This window comes from Gossypium raimondii, chromosome 5 (genome assembly GCF_025698545.1).
Source record: "Gossypium raimondii isolate GPD5lz chromosome 5, ASM2569854v1, whole genome shotgun sequence".
Lineage (NCBI taxonomy): Eukaryota > Viridiplantae > Streptophyta > Magnoliopsida > Malvales > Malvaceae > Gossypium > Gossypium raimondii.
Genome location: NC_068569.1, coordinates 31,067,988 through 31,092,267, shown reverse-complemented (window position 1 = coordinate 31,092,267; position 24,280 = coordinate 31,067,988). Strand labels below are relative to the sequence as shown.

General features: G+C 33.4%; 1 pseudogene; it reads right to left on the bottom strand.

The window, feature by feature from the left end:
- Positions 1–1,347: 1,347 nt before the first annotated feature.
- On the bottom strand, positions 1,348–23,836 carry LOC105784781 (kiwellin-1-like; annotated as a pseudogene).
- Positions 23,837–24,280: the final 444 nt, after the last annotated feature.

Below are 24,280 nucleotides of genomic sequence, written 5' to 3'. Positions count from 1 at the left end.
TATAGAGATCTTAGCAATGAGTAATTTAAAATATTGGTCTTTCATATGAAAATTTATGATGGACTGAAGCTGATAAAATTGTATTTTATCATTTACCCAAATTTTGTAATATATTTATCATTCAGGAGCATCTATGTGGGAGGTTCCTGCAGGTTTTGTTCACTTTTAGTTTATTTTTCTTAAATTTCTTATGGTAGCTATTTGTTGATGAAGATCAAAGGGGCTTTAGATTATACTTGTCAACAAATCATTTTACTGGCTGATGCCTAAATTGGATGGATTTGAAGATGGTTACACTTAGCTTTTCATTTTCCATAAAAGTTTTGCAATAAAAATTATTTTCTATACATACATTACACGTATACTTCTTTACAATATCTTTAAATATATATACATATAAAATCATATTCCTAATATCCGGTCCCAATAGTAGTGATAGAATTTTCATCTCAAATTCGTTCACAGGAAAGAACTAAGGTGAAAGAGCCAAAGGAGGAGCGATAAGTATATAAACCTTGACAAAGTAACTTTCGTAGTTAAAGCAAAGACATATAATATTGTTTTAATTGGCAGACCAAATTTTGAAATTTGGTCCGGAATGTGCATATAAAAATATTAAGCACCAAAATTAGATTTGGGTAAAAAATTTAACTCAATAATTTTTGGACCAGAAACCCAATTCAACTTTTAGTTGTATAATATATTATATAATTTATTTCATATAAAAATTTAATTTATAATAGTATACAATACTGTAGTATAAACATTAAAATATGTTGTCTTTAAAATTAAAATTAAATCATTTTAAAACCTTAAATAAAAATAAAATATTTTTTTTTGTAAAACAATTTGCATACTAAAACATACTCGAATTTAGTTTTTGATTACGTGTCAGGCTCTGGTTGACTTAGACAATTATTTCAAACGACAATCCACGGAAGGACCAATAATGTTAACATAATGAAAGTTCAAGTAGAACTTCTGACAAAACAGGAAAAGTTTGAAGTACATATATTGAAAAAGCGCTACGCTTTGGGGACCATTTTTATTTTAAGGCTTTTTAGTAGGATGAAATTCTCTAAGAATGGCATCCGTGTCAACATTTGTGAAATTATTCAAGTCTAGAAACAATCGGTCGTCTCTTTCATAGCACGGTACGCCATAGTACTTGCAAATGGTAGCACGAGAAATATCAATGTTAGCATGCCTGACGTATACTCGGTCATACATTCCAATTTTTAAATTGGATTAAAACTCCAGCACTACATGTAATACCCTAAACCCAACCTAAACGTCCAGACCAAGTCCAGTGAGTTACATTGTCGGTATTAGTAACATAAATGTTAACTAAGACGCACAAGAAATCTTTACTCTAGTACATATATCAGTATCAGAACAGTAGATATCCATCCCGCCCCAGTCGCTCTCATGCACTCCAAGAGCCTTCCAAACAGCTTTCGAGGCATCAACAATGTTGTTAGGGCAAGGGGGCCGATAATCATGGTCCGGATCACATCCCATAGTAGAATCGTATTCATCCACAACTTTAGCCCTCACAGATTTTCCATTGCCATGGATGTTGATATAATTCAAACACCTCTTTCCGTTGTTATACCACCACAGAAAGTGCCACCACGGGGTCATCATCGGAGTGGTCTTGGTTGTCACATTCGGATGGTGCACCACCGTCTCCATCCGCTCAAAGCATTAAGCGTCGGTGTTGCTTTCGTTTGGCTTGATCTGGGGTGAACATTTGTATGTCGTGTACCACTTGCCATCCTTGCAACAATCAGAATCATTTTCCTGGTTGCATTGCCCTAGTGGAGGGGTTTTCCTTTGATCTTGCCACTAGGGCTGCACGTCCGTGCTTCAACACTAAGAAAAAGAAGAAGAATGCAAAGGAGAGGAAAGACAGTCGAACAATTACTTGTGTCGAAACCATCTTTTTGAAAAATAAAAGTTTTTGGTTGTCGACTCTAAAAAAAATGAAAATTTGGGAGTCGCCACCAATCTTTTATTGAGGTGTGATTGGATCACCTAAAAAATGGCTTTGGTCACGAGTTTTAGAGAAATGGGTCCGGGAGTCAGTTACGTACGAGGAAAGATTAGCACCCTCGTAACGCCCAAAATTGGTACCTAGTTAATTAATTAGTGTCTTAAGGTCGAGAATTTGGAAAAAACGTAATCCTTAGCAAAACTTAAAAGGTTACGTATTAAGACCCTTATTATTTCAGAGAAAGAAGATACCACACCCAATGCATTAGGGCACAGCATTCTAATTTTCCCCAAAATGAATTGGGCCAAAATACTTGTACAATAAAACTTTAAAAGAACATCCACTTATCCAAGATTTAAGAAATCACACCCAATACGTTAGGGCACGATTCCTCTAGAATCCCAAACTCGGAATATTTCGTTTACTTTAAAAGAACATCCACTTATCCAAGATTTAAGAAATCACACCCAATACGTTAGGGCACAATTCCTTTAAAATCCCAAATTCGGAATATTTCCTTTATTATTTTAAAAAAAATATTCATTTCAAGAAATCAATGCGTCACATCCAATACGTTAGGACACAACGTGTTGAATTCCCAATAATCAGTTTTTATTTTTTTTGATTGAAGAGAAATGCTCGATTGTCGGATTTAACAAAGAAAAATCGGAACCCAATACGTTAGGGCTCAATTCCCTTGAAAATCCTAAATACGAACATTATCTCAATTTTAAAAAATTTTCTATCTTTAAATTTGAGTAAAAAATGATGTAATGTGATTTTATACATACAAATGCTATAATAATAATAGCAATAATAAATACATCATCGACATAAAAATAATATAAGCAAATGAATAAAAAAAGGTAATCCATGACATGCAAAATATTAAATGTAAACACAATTATACAATGGATGGGATAACAAACAAAATAAATAAGGATCAAAAGATGTACACATGGAAATTATGAATATTAAAATATACATATAATTTACAAATAAAATTTTAGGTTATAGAATTTATATATAAATACAACACATAATATACTTATGAAAATAAAGAAAAAAATAATTATACATACATAAAAAATAATTATACATACATATATAAAATAATAAAAATAAGTATATTTTAAAAAGGAAAAAAGTGGAGTATTTAACCACTTAAAAACGTAAATATATACATATATATATGAAAATATTCATTAAAAAATAGGAAAATATTCGTTTTTAAAATATATATAAATATATGTGTACATATAAAAGAATATATATAGATAAAAATTAGAATAAAAATAATAATTACACTATTAATTAATAAAATAAATAAAAGAACATAAAAAACTAAATCGAATTGCAATTACAATATAAGGGTAAATCATAAATAAATAAAAGTAAAAGGACTAATTTGAACGCCTTGAGTTACATAGAAATTTGAAGAGAAATTTTCCTTCTCCTCTAAAACGTGTCGTTCAAAAGGATTAAATTGAAATTTAAAATAAATAAAAGGGTAAAATAAAGAAAACCTAATTACAAAAACATTAAAAGGTGGAGGGGCTAAATAAAATAAATAAATAAAATTCGCAGTGGTATCACCTTCTCCCTTTTTTAAAATCGTAAATAAGTAAAAAAAATAATCGAAAGAAAAAATAGTAAGCCACCTTTAAAAAACTGTCAATCGTTCTTTTTTTTATTCCTCCTCCTCTTTTCTCTTTTTTCTCCTTTTTTTCTTTTTCAATGAAGGGAGAGGCCTCTATTTATATTTGAGCCTCCCCAAATCCAACGGTACAGATCAATTACATCAACGGCTGAGATTAAAGGGTATCTACAAATTAAATCTCTAAGATTACAAAATCATATATTCTAAGATTGCATATCATATCTAAGATTATATATCATAACTAAGATTGCATATCATATCTAAGATTGCATATATCATATCTAAGATTGCATATCATATCTAGGATTGCATATCATATCTAAGATTGCATATCCTCAAAAATTATGTTTCCATATGTGAGCCGGGCTAAAATTGGGTATTACAATTGCCCTCTTTGCTCGTTGTCGTGTAACAGAACAGAGCAAAGACTTTAAAATGCCCAATTTTGCCCGGTCTTGTGGAACATGAAACTCTTCTTTTCAAGTAGCCTCATTCCTTCCTCTGCATCTTGAAGTATAGAGCTAGTGCTTCAATCTATTCCACTGCAACTGCAGGGAGATAAGACTTACAATCTTCAACCTATTCCACTGCTGACCAAGGAGATAGGATTACTGACTTCAATGTACTCCACTGTAACCACAGGGAGGTAAAATCCACCATCTTCGATATACTCCACTACTACTTAGGGAGATAAGATCTGAAATCTTCAATCTATTCCACTATTGCCTAGGGAAGTAGAATTACTAGCTTCAATGTACTCCACTGTAACCACATGGAGGTAAAATCCGTAATCTTCAATCTGCTCCACTACTGCTTAGGGAGAAAAGATCTGAAATATTCAATCTATTCCACTGTTGCCCAGGGAAGTAAAATTATTGGCTTCAATGTACTCCACTATAACCACAGGGAGGTAAAATCCGCCATCTTCGATTTGCTCCACTACTGCTTAGGGAGATAAGATCTGAAATCTTCAATCTATTCCACTGTTGCCCAAGGAAGTAGAATTACTGGCTTCAATGTACTTCACTATAACCACATGGAGGTAAAATCCGCCATCTTCGATCTGCTCCACTACTACTTAGGGAGATAAGATCTAAAATCTTCAATCTATTACACTGCTGCCCAGGGAAGTAGAATTACTGGCTTCAATGTACTCCACTATAACCACAGGGAGGTAAAATCCGCCATCTTCGATCTGCTTCGCTGTCAATGCAGGAAGGCAAGATCTGCTATCTTTAATCTATTCCACTGCTTCCCAGGGAAGTAGAATTATTGGCTTCAATGTACTCCACTATAACCACAGGGAGGTAAAATCCGCCATCTTCGATCTGCTTCATTGTCAATGCGGAAGACAAGATCATTATCTTTAATCTATTCCACTCTCGCCAGGAAGTAGAATTACTGGCTTCAATGTACTCCACTATAACCACAGGGAGGTAAAATCTGCCATCTTTGATCTGCTTCGCTGTCAATGCAGGAAGGCAAGATCTGCTATCTTTAACCTGCTCCACTACAAATGAGGAAGGCAAGGCTTCGTTTTCGATCTGCTTCGCTGTCGATGCAGGAAGACAAGATCTGCTCTTTCACTGATCCGTTCTCTGGGGAGCATGACCTGTATAATGAACCTAATTATGCCTAATGATTAGAATGGCATGATAAAAAATGCATCAAATGCTCCTAACTAGACATGTATGAATGGTGCTTGCATGAATGCAAAATTTTATTTTTCCGAGAATGATCCCGCTTAGGTTGTCGTTACTCGAAGTTTATTAAGGCTTTGTGACTAACGTGCTACAACGCCTTCTTGCTTGACTGGCTTTTCTGAAGAAACATTTAGCCAGGTTGCCCCCCACTATGAACCTCCAAGTTTAATCCATTGGGGCGCAAAAATTCATACCATCGTTCTCCCACTGTAACCCAAGAGTATATGACTTTTCTTCAATCCTCTCCTATCACAATTCAAAGATACAGGATCTAAATCTTTCTAGTCTCTTACACCATTCCCAAGGTGTCGTACCAAAGGCTCACGCGCAATTGAAGGCTCTCTTCCCTGAGGTAACCTCTTTCTATTGCCTGGTGATCATTAATTGCTTGTTGATATAGGCTTTGTCATCAACACGACATCCAATTTTTTGACAACAATATCCAAAGAGAAAGTCCTAGTTTAGACTGTTCCTTTTCAGATTTCTAACCTTTAAATCCAGTGCGTTCTAAATAATAGTCCTGTTTCAGGCTCTTGTATTATTTAGAAACTTCTAGAGTAATATGTAAAACTTCCTTCGTGAAAGTTTTATTAGTCCATTGATCATTATTCTAATGCAACATGCTTGCAAAAAGAACAAAACGATGGATGAAATAGAGAATTCTGAGCATAACTTGAAATAAATTATCAAAGATAGTAAAGAAGAATAACAAAGAGATTAATTGGGAATACGTATCTTGGAAACGAATGAAGTGTTCCGAGAATAACAAATTTAGTATAAATAATATGAATATTGGGTGCCCCAGATATCGCAGCTTGAACTTCTCTGTACAAACTTTTTTTTGAAGATCCATCTGAGTTTAACATGTGTTTAGGAGATCCACAGTACTCTGCCAATGCCCCAAGATGTTGCCTACCTTTTCTTGATAATTCAGGTATACCAAGATCACCACATGCCCCAAGTTGCTCTAATCACCTCATGCCCCATTCTGATCAATATTTGAGCCGCCCTTTTCGGGTTTTCAACTCAAATCCCCTTTGGTCTCAAAGTGCCCTTTGCGGGTTTTCACTTTGGCCTCTCCATTTTTCCTTTTTTTTTCATTTTTTGTTTTTGTTTTTGTTTTTTTGTTTTTTTGTTTTTTTTTTGAATCTGAACTCATAGGATTAGACAAGTCTTCGTTATCCCTTTCTATCAGAACCAATGTAAAATCTTCTTTGTGATCAAATTTCTTTGATAGAGCCTTTTGGGGCATGACGAAAACTTTGGATCTTCCTCTTCAATTAATATGAAATGCAACAACGGAGAAATGACAACTTGACTTCGACGGGCTAAACCATTATGAGCCAAAGAAGAAGGCATTGCCCCGGCAAAGAATGCATCGTTCATGATGTTAATCTTGAACATACTGTAAAATTTTTTTTATTTGCATTGTTGTTCAGATTACAATTTCAATGCATACCCAAGCATGACCATACGAAGACATCTTTGAACTTTTTGAAGTAACTCAACAAGGTTCTGCTTCATTTCTTCGGTTATGCACATTCCCTTAATGTCACAATCTCCATTGTCTCCTCATGAGGTAAGATTTCATTCCTGTTCGACCATCTGTAACAAGTCTGAAAATAGGCTACAATCTATGCCATCTTTAAAGTCATGAGATCCCTCTAAACACAGATCCCACTAAAAGGAACTTCTGAATTCGTAACAGCATCACTCATGCCGTTGATATCTGGGGACCCATAATAGGTACCAAAGAATGAATAATCATTTGTACAATTATGAATGAATAGAATAATATCGAAGAAGATCCGAAAGAATGAAAGTATAATTATTCGAAAAGAATGAAAGAATATTGGCTTAAAAAATGAATGCAAAGATGTATTTTATTAGAATAACAACGTTCAGACATGAGCCTATTTCATAAATGAATTCTTATTGCCTCTAGGCTGAAGGCAACAAGTGTGTTTTAAACATTACTCTGAGTAATCTCTAAATACTACAGGGGCTTCTTCTGCAGTCTAATTATTTAAAACACTCCAAAGTCTATAAGGGAAAAAATCTGACAAGCTCCCTTTTTAAGTGTATCTTCATATACGACATTGACATGAACACTCTCAAACTCTTCTTCATATGTCGTATTCATCCCATTATCAATGTGATTGGGTAGCAGATTTTCTGCGCTGGTGGCCTCATTAAATTTGACAATGCCAATATTAATAAATCTTTCAACTATCTTTTTGAATGCGGTGCAGTTTTCTATCGAGTGCCCCGCAATCCCTGCATGGTATTCACACTGAGCATTTGCATTATACCATTTAGTAAATGGAGGCAACATTGGTTTCTGGTAGAAAGGGGACACCACATGTGCATTAAATAGGCTTTGATATAGCTTACTATATGATATCGGTATAGGCGTGAACTAAGGCCTTTCTACATTTACCTTCGTGTAAGATTCTTGCTTTAAAGGGCTCTGATGGTTGGTGGTTTCTGTCTGTGACCGACCCACAGTGATTGATTTTGAGTGGCCCTTATTATATCTGCCTTCATTATTCCCCTTATTCCCCTTCTTCCTTGAGGCTTTCATGGTATCTGGGTGCTCTACATTCGCCTGTTTTATTTCTGCTGGATTGTCAAAAGCAACAGGATTAGCTAAATTGATCATCAAATTGGATTCTGGGCCCATCAGATGATTCACTGATGTCGATGTACCAGTCTGATATTGTCAGGAGCTGATAGTAAAGAATGCCCATTGTGGACGCTCATCTAACTGGACCTGGACATTTATCGGAGTACCGCCTAGAGAATAAGCAAGATCCTCATTATCAACCCCAAGATGGACCACCGGTCTTTTCATTTCTTCTAACTTTCCAGCTAACAATCGGTTAAATTGGCTCATCATAGTTCTCTGTAATTCTAGCATCTAATCTCTCATTTCCTACTGAAATTTGGTCAATTGCTCCTATATCTGTATCTGCATTCGCTCTAATTTTTCCAACCTTTGTTCCATTTCTCTAATCTTTGCTTGGATACCGTAAGGGTGTTGGTAAGTTGGTTAGTTTCCAGATTAACTGAGGAGTGATTTAAATTAATTAGAATCTTTTAGTGGACTTTAATGCTATGATATCATGTAATGCAAATGCATGAAATGAATGCATAAAGAGACGTTGATTCTGATTCAATTCCATTTAGAGAACTTTACTAGAAAACAAATCTCTTTACATAAACTGAATATTTATACGACCTTGCCCTCATAGGCGAAGACATTCGATCCTCTTCTACATTCGAGCGTTAAGATAAATCTCACGAACTTTTCAAAAAGGACGTCTCTTCTATCTCCTTTTTGCTCGATTCGTTGCTCACTCATCCTCGTGATGCTCGTTGGCTTCTCTTTAAGAAAGTTCAGTGGCTCTCAAATAATCTTTGTCATCTTGAATCCTTGGGCAACGGAGCCATAGTCGTGTAGTCGTCCATTAAATTATCATCCTTCTCTGATCACGTGTTCTTGGACCATATTTGGACAACCATATTGTCGTCCACTTTATCAAGAAACCCATTTTCTTATGACAAGCTCTCTATTTAGCAACTGAACGTGAATCAACACCTCTTTTTTATGATGAAATGAAATGCCATGTCATGCAATCAAAATAAAACACAAAAGGTCAGTAACATAGAAAATAATCAAGAAATAGTAAAACATCTATTCGGATATCTACCAGGGTTCAGTATAGTTCTGCTTAAGGTGGATTCCTAAGGTTCACTATATGAAGTTCGGCTTTTAGAGCAAGGGTACCCGAACCAGCAAATTCCTCGATCCTCACCCATTATAGGCTCATATGGACCGAGTTCAGTTCAAGGAAATACATTTCCCTATGGCTGCACGGAGATGAAAATCTCACGAAGACATAGGTACGGATGTATCCCGGAAGTGGTCCACTACCCTGCACGGAGGTGAAAACCTCACGAAGGACTAGTTTCTCACTCCCACTTAAAAGGGTAAAATTATTCAACTCATGTAATGTGTAATGCAAACAATACTTAAATCCATTAAGCAAGAAAATAATGAATGCAAAAGGATATCGTGAATTTTTTTTAAAATTTATTTTTTCGACTATAAGACAAAAATTAATCAACTTTGTGGCTCGACACTCTTATTTTAAAAAGTCCCCAGTGGAGTCGCCAAGCTGTCAAAACCATCTTTTGGAAAACAAAAATATTTTAGGGTGTCGACTCTAAAAAAAATGAAAATTTGGGAGTCGCCACCAATCTTTTATTGAGGTGTGATTGGATCACCTAAAAAAACAGCTTTGGTCTACAAGTTTTAGAAAAACAGATCCGGGAGTCAGTTACGTACGAGGAAAGATTAGCACCCTCGTAACGCCCAAAATTGGTACCTAGTTAATTAATTAGTGTCTTAAGGTCGAGAATTTGGAAAAAACGTAATCCAGAGCAAAACTTAAAAGGTTACGTATTAAGACCCTTATTATTTCAGAGAAAGAAGATACCACACCCAATGCGTTAGGGCACAGCATTCTAATTTTCCCCAAAATGAATTGGGCCAAAATACTTGTACAATAAAACTTTAAAAGAACATCCACTTATCCAAGATTTAAGAAATCACACCCAATACGTTAGGGCACGATTCCTCTAGAATCCCAAACTCGGAATATTTCATTTACTTTAAAAGAACATCCACTTATCCAAGATTTAAGAAATCACACCCAATACGTTAGGGCACAATTCCTTTAAAATCCCAAACTCGGAATATTTCATTTATTATTTTAAAAAAATCTTCATTTCGAGAAATCAATGCGTCACATCCAATACGTTAGGACACAACGTGTTGAATTCCCAATAATCAGTTTTTATTTTTTTTGATTGAAGAGAAATGCTCGATTGTCGGATTTAACAAAGAAAATCGGAACCCAATACGTTAGGGCTCAATTCCTTGAAAATCCTAAATCGAACATTATCTCAATTTTAAAAATTTTCTATCTTTAAATTTGAGTAAAAATGATGTAATGTGATTTTATACATACAAATGCTATAATAATAATAGCAATAATAAATACATCATCGACATAAAAATAATATAAGCAAATGAATAAAAAAGGTAATCCATGACATGCAAAATATTAAATGTAAACACAATTATACCTTTGGATGGGATAACAAACAAATAAATAAGGATCAAAAGATGTACACATGGAAATTATGAATATTAAAATATACATATAATTTACAAATAAAATTTTAGGTTATAGAATTTATATATAAATGCAACACATAATATACTTATGAAAATAAAGAAAATAATAATTATACATACATAAAAAATAATTATACATACATATATAAAATAATAAAAATAAGTATATTTTAAAAAGGAAAAAAGTGGAGTATTTAACCACTTAAAAACGTAAATATATACATATATATATGAAAATATTCATTAAAAAATAGGAAAATATTCGTTCTTTAAAATATATATAAATATATGTGTACATATAAAAAGAATATATATAGATAAAAAAATTAGAATAAAATAAATAAAAAGAACATAAAAAAACTAAATCGAATTGCAATTACAATATCTGGGGTAAATCCGCAAATAAATAAAAGTAAAAGGACTAATTTGAACGCGCGAGTTACATAGAGGGGCTAGAAGGGAAATTTTCCCTTCTCCTTTAAAACGGTGTCGTTCAAAAGGATTAAATTGGAATTTAAAATAAATAAAAGGGTAAAATAAAGAAAACTTATTACAAAAACATTAAAAGGTGGAGGGGCTAAATAAAAAATAAATAAATAAAAGTCGCAGTGGTATCACCTTCTCCCTTTTTTAAAATCGTAAATAAGTAAAAAAAATAATCGAAAGAAAAAATAGTAAGCCACCTTTAAAAAACTGCCAATCGTTCTTTTTTTTATTCCTCCTCCTCTTTTCTCTTTTTTCTTTTTTCTCCTTTTTTTCTTTTTCAATGAAGGGAGAGGCCTCTATTTATATTTGAGCCTCCCCAAATCCAACTGCATGATCAATTACATCAACAATTTGAGATTAAAGGGTATCTACAAATTAAATCTCTAAGATTACAAAATCATATTATTCTAAGATTGCATATCATATCTAAGATTATATATCATATCTAAGATTGCATATCATATCTAAGATTGCATATATCATATCTAAGATTGCATATCATATCTAGGATTGCATATCATATCTAAGATTGCATATCCTCAAAATTATGTTTCCATATGTGAGCCGGGCTAAAATTTGATATTACAACTTGCTTCTTCATTTTAATCTTCTTTAAGTCACTACATTTTGAAGTTTTAGTGCGAAATCTTCAAGTGGGAAAAGCAATATATAGAAATCTTAGCAATGAGTAATTTAAAATATTGGTCTTTCACTATGAAAATTTATGATGGATGAAGTGATAAAATTGTATTTTATCATTTACCCAAATTTTTAATATATTTATCATTCGAAGCATCTATGTGGGAGGTTCCTGCAGTTTGGTTCACTTTTAGTTTATTTTTCTTAAATTTCTTATGGCGACTATTTGTTGATGAAGATCAAAGGGCTTTAGATTATACTTGTCGACAAATCATGTTCTTGGTGATGCCTAAATTGGATGGATTTGAAGATGGTTACACTTAGCTTTTCATTTTCCATAAGAGTTTTGCAATGAAAATTAATTTCTATACATACGTTACACGTATACTTCTTTACAATATCTTTAAATATATATACATATAAAAATCATATTCCTGATATCCGGTCCCAATAGTAGTGTTAGAATTTCTGTCTCAAATTCCGTTCACAGGAAAGAACCAAGGTGAAAGAGCCAAAGGAGGAGAGATAAGTATATAAACCTTGACAAAGTAACTTTCCTAGTTAAAGCAGCAGCATATAATATTGTTTTAATTGGCAGACCAAAATTTGAAATTTGGTCCGAAATGTGCATATAAAAATATTAAGCACCAAAATTAGATTTGGGTAAAAAATTTAACTCAATAATTTCTGGACCAGAAACCCAATTCAAATTTTAGTTTTATAATATATTATATAATTTATTTCATATAAAAATTTAATTTATAATAGTATACAATACTATAGTATAAACATTAAAATATGTTGTCTTTAATATTAAAATAAAATCATTTTAAAACCTGAAATAAAAATAAAATATTTATTTTGTCAAACAATTTGCATACTAAAACATACTCGAATTTAGTTTTTGATTACGTGTCAGGCTCTGGTTGACTCAGACAATTATTTCAAACGACAATCCAAGGAAGGACCAATAATGTTAACATAATGAAAGTTCAAGTAGAACTTCTGACAAAAAAAGAAAAGTTTGAAGTACATATATTGAAAAAGCGCTACAGTTTGGGGACCATTTTTTATTTTAAGGCTTTTTAGTAGGATGAAATTCTCTAAGAATGGCATCCGTGTCAACATTTGTGAAATTGTTCAAGTCAAGAGACAATCGGTCGTCTCTTTTATAGCACGGTACGCCATAGTACTTGCAAATGGCGGCATTAGAAATATCAATGTTAGCATGCCTGACGTATACTCGGTCATACGTACTAATTTTTAAATTGGATTAAAACTCTAGCACTACATGTAATACCCTAAACCCGGCCTAAACGTCCAGACCAAGTCCAGTGAGTTACATTGTCGGTATTAGGAAAATCGCATTTATAAACACAGCCAAAATGAAATCATTCAACATTTTATAACTAACACAACAATTAACTAACTATTTAATATTCCCAAACATCATACTATCAGAGAAAGCTGGGATTACTAATGGTAAGATTTAAAGTAAAGATAATCAGATTGACTGAGCTCTCACAAAGTGGACTCATTCAAGCTTGAAAGACACCTGAAATCCAATTAACAACGAAATGAGTTGTGAACCCAATGCATAAAAGATGTACATTCAATTAAAGTAGATTTATAAGATAATTCTCAAATCGTAAGATTCAGTTAGATAACAGAAGCAATTCTAGTTTCAAGTATAGAACAGATCAGATACATATGCAGTTTTTCCTACCCCCATCTGCTACACACCATCTCCGACCATCCCAACACACCATTAAAGGCGTTTAATGCCCAACCAACCCTGTCGAAACTATTTTTTTGAAAACAAAAATTAGTCGTCGACTTAAAAACAAAAATTGGAGTCGCCACCGATCTTTTATTGAGGTGTGATCAGACCACTTTGAAAACAATTATAGGTCTACGAACTTTGAGAAAATAGGTTCAGGAGTCAGTTACACACGAGGACGGGTTAGCACCCTCGTAACGCCCAATATTGGTACTGAATTGATTGTTTAATTTCTTAGTGTCAAAAATTTGAAATGATTTCAAAATTCAATCTTTTTAACTTTGAACAAATTGAATTACATGATAAGACACTCTTATTTCAAAGAAATAAAATGCCAAACCTAGTGAGTTAGGGCGCAACATTTTTAATTTTCAAAATTAAGTTTATCTTTTAACTCTTTAAAACCTATGCATTTTGAGAAGGATATCTGGTTATTTGGGTCAAATAAAAAATCAAAACCCAATAAGTTAGGGTTTAATTTCCCAAAATTTCTAAATACCGAATATTGCCTTTATTGATAACACTCTAGAGTAACGTATTTTTATTTATTAATTATATATTTATTCTGAGTATGATCCTGCTTATTTGAGCTATTTATGATATTTTATCTCATAGGGACTAAATTTGAGGCAAAAGTAAAATTAAGGGCCAAAAGCATGAATAGAGATAAAATGGGCCAATATGCTACACAAGGAAATTAAAGTAGATTTATAAGATAATTCTCAAATCCTAAGATTCAGTTAGATAACAGAAGCAATTTTAGTTTCAAGTATAGAACATATCAATACATATACAGTTTTTCCTACCCCCATCTGCTACACACCATCTCCGACCATCCCAACACACTATTAAAGGCGTTTAATACCCAACCAACCATACACACCATAAAGTATCTGTCTGACACGTTTATAGAGATGAATTATTTGAGCCTTTATTATGTATGTCTAATCGGTCCCTCTTTTAACTCGAGATAACTAGAAATGAATTGCATGTATACCAATAAAAGGAAAATGAATGAAAATGGTGAAGTAAGAGAAACAGATTGCACGTATCACTATCTACAGTGAATGTGTTTTCTCACTAAACACATAAATGACTTGACAATTAAATTAAAGTTCTTTGAATTATAATTTAATTAATTATAATTAAATAATTGAAGTTTTAAGATTGAATTAAATTAATTAGTCATTATAAATTTGTTGTTTAAGGAAATTAAATATCGTAGATTCTATTATGGTAAAGTCGCTATGACTTTAACGAAATTAAAATTGGGTTTAGAAAATATTTAATTGAGAAATTAATTTAGTTAATTTAATTAATTGATTATATAAAATTTATTTTGATTAAATATTAGGTTCGATAAAATTATAAGTGTTGCATTAAAAGTTTAGAAAACACATATAATTGGACCCAATACATGATAGGCCCAATCTAGCCCTCACGTAACATGTGTGGGGCGACAACACTATTAAAAAAAAGGGTTTGCCACTGGCCCCTCACTATAGTTAGAGTAGGTTTTTATTTTCTATGAAAATAATATTATTTAATCAAGACTTATTCAACCGGAACTCTTGTACCTCTCTTTACAAATGGAGAGCACCGGTTAAACAATTTACACATATTTGAATGTAACTTGGTGAATGATGTGAATATGTATAAAATGATACTACTTGAATGATTTGTAATTAAATGTGAAAGAAATGTTGAAATCACATAATTGATTATATATATAAAATGAAATCAAGCCTTAGAAATGAAATGGATTCAAATGGATCAATAGACTATAGAAACTAGTGAATAATGTGATATTAGGAACTGGATTATGTATCATAAATAATATGTGATATGTGGAAACTTTTTATTTTGAATGCTTAATGTTGAAATCGGATTGGGATGAAATAACATTTGGTTATATGCATATTTAAGTGCAAATCTTGATGATGTTAAGTATGGTAACCAAAAATGTAAATTAGTAGTATTTTATTTGCATATAGATATACATGTATAGTATTGAAATGTATTGCTAATGCTTATGTTATATGCTTTGAATAATAAATGTACCATTGAGCCTATTGCTCACGTATGATTTGTTTTTCCCTTACGCAGGTTTAGGTAATTCTCAAAGTCCCAGGAATTGAAGCTAGCATCTAGACGACCATTTCTAACTCAAAAAAGTTTGTAAAGTACCCTTTTGATTCTAAATGGCATGTTCCTATGGTTTAAATCGAAATTGTATAAAAAATGGTCAAACTTAGAACTTATTCGTTTAATGTCATTCTGAAGTATCAGTTTGGTATATTTTGTCTCATATGCTGTTGTAAATGTATTGTTTGGTTGTGATTGAGATTATACAAGTTAATATAGGTCTCTTGAACTTGTTTCAAAATGGTCCTTTCGAAAATAGTGAATCATGTCACGACAATGAACCTCTAATGTCAGGACGAGAAATAGGGAAAAATCCAGGTGGCGACGTCGTTGCTTAAGGTCATAACGAGCACCAAATAGTTGTAATTAATTTACTCCAATCGCCCCTCAAAAAATACTCAGTCCCGTATCTTGACTATTTCAATACACATCAGATTTAAAACAAAAAACTTTTTCAATAAAAAAACCCAACGATTTCCTTGGTGTAATTACATAATTTTCACTGGTACTGGGGTATACAGTTTCAAAACCCTATTTTCATAAATTTAGTTTCTAATTATTAAATATTAATATTTACAATGACAATATAAAAATATATTAGGAAATATTTCAGTAATTTTGTGTACTTATAGCTAATTAAGACTTAAGGACTAATTTGTAAAAGTCTAATTGCTATAGAGTTTTAATTGGCCAAAGGCTTAGGGACTTATATAGCAATTAATCAAAGGCTTAAAATGGTAAATAAACCATTTTCCTATGGTTGTTAGTGGATGGTGATGATATCTTCCACTAAGTTTGGTTAATGAATTGATTAAGTCAATTAAACCATGATTAAGTTACTAAACTTAGTTAATTAAGTCCTAATCTACTTACATAAGCTAAACTAATGAGAAAATAATAACATTTTTCATCTTCAACCTTCTTTTTCACCGTCCAAAGAGAAGAAAAACCTAGGAGAACTTCTATGGCATTCCACCTTAAATTCTAAGTTAAATTTAAGTTATTTTATTGTATTTATTTATGAAATTAAGGTCATGGGAGCTTGATTTAGCTAGGCCAAGTACCATTTTGTAAGATTGTTAAAGTTTTTAAAAAGTTTCCATTGTTGATTTCTTGAAAAATTAGGCTTTAAATTGATAAATTTTAAGCTGAGAATATGAAAGGACTAGATTGTAAAGTTATCTTATTGTTAACTTTATTACATTAGGAACCAAATTCAATAAATATAAAACTTGTTATGAAACTATTTTAGAAATAGAAATTTTAAGGTCCCTGGTGAGAATATTTGAAATTATATTTTAATCTAAGGCTAGGAATTGAAAGTTATAACTATACTAAGTTTAAAGACTAAATTGAATAAAATATAAAATTTTAGGGTATCAAAGATTAATTCCTTCAATGTCACTATTTGAAAATTTTTCTTAAGTCTAATTGTATCTCTTCCTCCCTAAGTTGGAAGCTAAGGCTCTTAGTTTAGTCAGTAGTTATTCAATCTCCTGGTAAGTATTACAGCTCTGTATCTTAAATTCCAAAATAGTAAGTCTGTACAGGGTAAATGAACAGTAAGTTGTAAACACAAGGCTTTGCATGGGGGTTGTTAGCAATTGAGATGATAGTAATTTGTATGTAAATGAGTTTTAATTTGGTAATCCTATGTTCTTTAAGTAGTTGTTGTTGCTGGTTCGAGAAGGATGTCTTAGTTTGGAGTTTTGATTTATTGTGGGTGAGTAATAGGTGAGTCTCTAACCTGACTCTTGCATGCGTACTATTCTAATAGAAGTACATCTAATAGAAGTACTCTCTATTAATCGGTAAGTGAAAGAAGCATAGTAAAAATGATATACATGTTATGAGAAAATATATGAAGTTCTATTGGAATAAAATGTGAATGGGTAAGTATGCATGTATAGTTTGATATAGAAAAGGTATAAATCAATCAGATGTGTGAATGAATTCGGGTAAGTAAATGTTGTATAAATGTCTCTCTATGATGCCTCTAGTAAGCTAGTTATATTTCTAACCAAACTGACAAATCATGATATAAAAACAAGTGTAAGACAATGAGGTTGAGACCCATGGCATCTTATTATATGAAAACACTCATGGTGTAGCCTCGTGTAAGATAAAGACGAGAACAACAGATCACGATACATGAAAGTGTGTAAGTCCATGTGGTTGTGACCCATGGCAAGATATGATAGTATGAATGTTCATGGTGTAGCCTTCAGTAAAGTGTAAATCGATCTGGCAGATCACGATACATGAAACTTATGTATAAGTCCATGAGGGAGAAACCCATGGCACCTTCTGTGAAAGTTTGTTGGGACAGTAAACACATGAATTATGTATGTTGCCCTTGTGGCGTATTCTGTTTAGCCATTGTGGCATACTCTGCTAAGTCTGTAAGGTAGAATATGATTATCCACCCATATAGTAAGTTCTGGATAAATTCTATTAGTTTTGTGATAGATACTATTATGATAAGGTTATGATACATCCAAAGCTAATTTGGTTGATTTAGATCCGTGATATAATCGAATAAGCTTTTAGAGAAGTCTTGAAAAGAAGTGGGTGTCTGTATGTTCATAAAGGGTGTTTGCCATGGAAGTCTATTAGTTCTAAATATGGGTGTATTCGTAGTCATGAAAGACATAAGAAATTGTTTATTTAAGTTTGTCTGCATTATATATAGTGTCAAAATTTGATTATATGGTATCCTCCATGTAAGAGTAGTATTATGTCTTACTCTAGAATCTTATGGAATCTATATTAACTCTTACTAAGTTCTCTTGAACTTACATGTGTTATGTTTATGTTTCAAGTAATGATTGAATGAGATTTTCCCAAGGGGGACGATGCCAGGAATACGCCAAAGAAGCGATGGACTGAGTTATTATGCATACTGTGGAAAAGTGGCGTATTGCACGACTTCCTCTAAGAGTCAATCTCTAGTAAAAATTTGTATTGTAAAGGATTTAGTGAAATGTATGATGTAATATTTTACTCCTAAATACTTTCTTTTGTTTTCCTGAAATTGAGTCTTTAAATAAAACAAAAAGAAATATATTTTATGTAAGAGGTATCTGTCATCAGTTTCGAAAATTTGTTCAGTGGTATGCAAAGTAGCACCTGAGATCCAGATTCTATGAATTGGGTCGAGTTTAGGGCATTACAAGTTGGTATCAGAGCCACAGTTTAGTCGATCCTCTGGCAAATAAGTAAGTCAGCCCTGTAGGCTTATTACGCTGACCCTGGCTTAGTCCCTCAAGTATGTTGAAGTTTATGTTTGTGGGAAAGATGTTTGTTATGCTAGTAAGTGATATTGTGATAAGTAAGGTAGTGGAGGAACAAATGATAGATTCATTGATAAAGTCTGGAAAGGTATTACATTGTTATAGAAAGAGAAATCACAAGACAAAATAAAAAGAAATTCTAGTTTCCTTCCTCAGCATGATGGTTAGTGGGTTCAGCAAGGACCTCTTCTACTTGTGGACAATCCTCTGGAGTTTTCTCCAACTCAATATAACCTTTTGAATTTTCTTCTTCATCATTTACTTCGGGTGTATTGGGGAAGAGGAAACCAGTTGTTTCTTTCCACTTCATTTAAAAGTCTTCCTAATCTTTTCCTCCGAGGTGATAAACATTAAAGCTCAATGATTCAATAGAGATATCTTGAAGAAAATTGAAGTCTACCTGACTTAGATTCAGTGAGCCAGTAGTCACTTGAGTATGAAAAACTAGGTTAGACCTTAACTTAAGTTGGGCCTTAGTCAAGTTCTTTATAGTGTCTTCTTGATATTTTTTAATGGCTTCCTCATTGAATTGGTATAAACCATCCAAATCAACTTTGTGGCAAAGATTCTGAGCCTTAAGTTTCTCCTTTAGAGAGGATTTGCTCTCCTTTAGTGACTTGACTTCCTTTTCAAGCTGGGTGCATTTAGTTTGCGTGTGTTGGGACATAGTTTCCACGTCATGATAAAGAATCCATATATTCAATCTTGTTCCTAAATCTGGCCAGATCGGCGTAGTTCAACTACAGTCTGTTCACTAGCTTTGATTGCCTCTTCTAATCTCGCAACCCTAGCGTTATGGAAATTACTGGTTTCTTGGAGAAGCCCACTCTACAACCCATACTCCACAGATAGAGCTTTTGAAGACTTTGCCATTAATGAAAGAGGAGACAATTCTGGATTAGAAGAAAGATAGGAGTAGAGAGACTCTTTCACTTGAGGTGTTATCATATTGTTCTAACTTTGGAAGTTAGAGCTCATCAAAATAGAAGATGGTCTTGATTTCAATAAGTCACCCCATGGGAAAAACTCATTTGTTTCTATAGAAAAGGCGTGTTGGGGCTAAAAACTTGTAGGAACCACTAGCTGCTCTAGGCATAAAGTTTCTGTTAAGACCTCAACCAATGGAGGATTAGTATGGCAAATTGAAGAATTTGTAGAGTGGACGGACTCTACTGGTACTGGAGGAAGTGTAGGAATTGGAGAGGTAGGAGTTTCAGGAGTAGGGAGCCCCTTCCTAAGTTTGTACCATTTTTGCTGTGGGTGTTCACTCTCTTTAATTTCTTGAGTACTCTCTTCTACTTTGGGCTTCTTTTGATTTTTCTTCGTTGCTGATTTTGTTGAAGGAGTAGCAACAGCTTTCTCCTTTGCATGAGCCTCACCCAAGAGAGTTGTGATATCCATATCTGGTTCTTGATCGAGTGTAGTGTGAGAACTCAAAGAAGATTCTACATCATCAATATGCTAACTAACCCGACTAGAAGAAGAAGAAGAAAGAGTACCAGGAGGTGTGATAATCCAATTGTGAGAATGAATTCTACAAACTTCATAGAAAAAGAAAGGAGGTTCCCCTATATGCCCAGTCAAAATTTATGCCTAATATCTAGTGGCATTGTGAAGTCAGGCAACTGAAGTTGAGGGCACATTGTAATCATCTAACCAACTGATATGGTTAGTTACCTGACAATTATTGGGGCTTAGATTCTATAAACAATATTGGAATATATTTCTTATTGTAACCATTTCCACCAGCTCAAGTGTCCGTCCGTTTTTCAGCCGTTTATATTGCTTCAAGGAAACTTGAGCATCGACTAGCTGACAGTGAGCACAAACAGACTCCTAAGGAAAGGACCAACGTGTAGGAAAGCCAAATCCGTTTTGAAGTCTGCAAATGACACTTATGAATTTTTCCTTCCTTAAGTGAAAGTATGAAATATTGTTTTGAATGATATGCTCGCAACCCTAGTGTACACGGAAATGGGCATTTCCAACAATAGTCTATTGTCTTTTTATCTCCAGCTGATACAATTTTTGGAATACACCTAGAAGTAGTGGTTCTTTATGCAAGAAAAAATCTATGAAGTAGGGTACCAAAGTCCACCAAGACAAGGCTAATTGTTGCCCAGGGAAATACCATACTCATTTAATACCGCACAAAAGAATGGATGAAGTGGCAGATAAAAATTAGCCTCCAATAAAATTAAGGGAAGAATAAAGCCTAGGGTACTGTCATTCCGACAACACCTCTGTAGCCATCTAAAATTGTAAGAAAATTTGGGTGAAGAATACTCCGAGTTCCTAAATAACAGTGTATTTCATCCTGGGTGGTGCTACATTCGTACGAAGGAGTCTCCATGCGCGGTGGAGTATCATTGGGACTTTGAGGTCTGAAGGAGAAAGGATTTTTGGGATTAACGTTTCAGTTGACTTGGCCTTGGCCCCTCCCTCTAGTGGTTGTTCTAACCATTTTCGTGTGAAAGAAAAGGAAAAGAATAAGAGTAATTTTTACCTTTGAGAAATGTGAAGACTTAGATCAAAAGAAGCAGAAAGATTAAATAGAAAAGAAGTTAGGGTTCCCATTATTTTAGCGAATGTGTTTGAAGGGGTATTTGAGTACTTGTTTTATAGAGAAACAAATGTGTACAGGAAGTTTATTTTTTGGTAAATCTTTAGGTTCTCTAATACAAATTGGACATCTATAAAAAAGGTAAGTTATGTAATGTTTGAATTTATGGGAGTAACCACCAAATTCTAAATTCGCCAATTAAGTAGAATTATGACACTTTTCTTAGCAAGGAATATCTAAAGTTTATGTCTTTGATAAGAAGATGCTATGAGTAAGAAGGATAGTTTGCCAATTAATGGTATGCACCTGGCGCAAACGGTTAGTTTTCAATTGTATAGTGGATTTCTTCCAAGTTAGAAAAGTTTCGAGGTAAAATTTTGTTAAGGGGAGGAGAGTTGTCTCATCCCAAGTCTAGCGGATCCAAGGTTAAGGCGTGTAGTAGTGAAATAATCTCTTTGGTGAAGTGTAATACGCCTAATTATTTCTTTTGGTGCATATGTGTGGGCGTATAGTAACCGCCATGTAAGTAAGTGAAGATACTATTTCAGACTATTCTGTTATTTAAAGAGAAAGGTTTTGTTACACGAAAAGATAATTATGGTATTAGTTATTGCCAAATGTATAGTACGTCCTGCTTGTCTTAGTACGGTGTTTTTGGAGTTGTAAAGTGACTTGGTTAGAAACCAACTGGATAGACTGGTCTCATATCTATTAGGCTGGGTTCTCATTTATGTTTCTAACAGAAACTCTAGACCATTAAGTAGGAAAAATTGTGAAATTTATGACTCTTGTTAAGTTTCACTAGGAAGAAATGGGTCATATGTGCCTGTGTGTGTGTTTGAAGGGTTCATAAGGGAGTTTTTCTTCTTCTTTCAATGTTACTCTCTAACTCTTTTTCTTAAGTCTAATTGTATCTCGTCCTCCTTAAGCTGGAAACTAAGGCTCTTAGTTTAATCAGTAGTCATTCCATCTTTGAGTAAGTATTACAACTCTACATGTTAAGTTCTGAAAGAGTAAGTCTATAAGAGGTAAATGAATAGTAAGTTGTAAGCACAAGGCTTTGCATGAGGGTTGTTAGTAATTGAGATTATAGTAATTTGTGTGTAAATGAGTTTTAATTTGGTAATCTATGTTCTTTAAGCAATTGTTGCTGCTAGTTCGAGAAGGATGTTTGAGTCTGGAGTTTCGATTTATAGTGGGTGAGTATCAGGTGAGTCTCTAACTTGACTCTTGCATAGGTACTGTTCAAATAGAAATATACCTAAATGACAATGATATCTCTATTAATCGATAAGTGTAAGAAGCACAGTAAAAATGATATACATGTTATGAGAAAATGTATGAAGTGCTATTGGAACAGAATGTGGATGGGTAAGTATGCAGGTATAGTTTGATATAGAAAAGGTACAAATCACTCAGATGTGTGAATAAATTTGGGTAAGAGAATGTTGACTAAATGTCCCTCTGTGATACCTCTAAGAAGGCAATCATATTGCTAACTAGACTGGAAAATAACGATATGAAAACAAGTGTAGAACGAGGAGGTAGAGACCCATGGCATCTTATGATATGAAAACACTCATGGTGTAGCCTCCAGTAAGATGAAGACTAGAATGATAGATCACGATACATGAAAGTGTGTAAGTCCATGTGGTTGTGACCTATGGCAAGATATGACAGTATGAATGTTCATGATGTGATTCCAGTCACATCATGTTACGAAGCCATTCGGATATGTCAAGATTGGCCTAAACACGAGGGACCGAAGTGCAAAATGAAACATCTTTCGGGTTTGATTGATTATTGGGCCAACTATTTCAAGGACTTTTCCTTATTTTAGTAAGTTGCATTTTAATCTAATCCGCAGATTTTTTCTTGCATTATATTTAATGTGTTGCCTGAGTTATTTATATTTATGCATGATTTTGAGTTCTAAGTCCATATTTTGTGTGTCGTGTGTTGTTTCTTTATGTTGTTATTATCGTATGTTGCATGTTTATATATGTGCGACAACATGTTAGCGTCAATTCTTGTAATAGTCATATATATTTGTTTGACTAATGCGAGTGTGATGACAAATAAGTGGTGTCTTGTGTTTATGTTATTTGTGTGTGAAAGTCAAGATTAAGTGTCTAACATGGTGTCTTTAGTCTTATGTGAATTTTGTGTGGTGAAATTGTGCTCAAGTGTACCACTTGCCATCCCTGCAACAATCAGAATCATTTTCCTGGTTGCATTGCCCTGGTGGAGGGGTTTTCCCTTTGATCTTGCCACTAGGGCTGCACGTCTGAGCTTCAACACTAAGAAAAAGAAGAAGAATGCAAAGGAGAGGAAAGACAGTCGAACAAATTACTTGCTTTTTCATTTTTATCTTTTTGAAGTCATTTCTATTTGATGTTTTAGTGCAGAAAACTTCACGTGGGAAAAGCAATATATAGAGATCTTAGCAATGAGCAATTTAAAACATCAGTCTTTCACTACGAAAGTTATGACAAAATTGTGAAGTGCTAAAAAATTATGGTGGACCGCTAAAATTGATGACTTATGATACAGCTGATAATATGGTATTTTATCATTTACCCAAGTTTTGTAATGTATTTATCATTCAGAATCATCTTTGTGGGAGGTTCCTGCAGGTTGGATTCACTTATTTATTTTTTATATATTATGGCAGCAATTTGTCGATAAAGATGAAATGGGTTGGTTTGGAGACAAGAGGCTTTATATTAATTATACTTGTCAACAGAACATTTTATTGGCTGATGCCTAAATTGGAGGGACATTGGTAGAGCTATAAGTACAACAATTT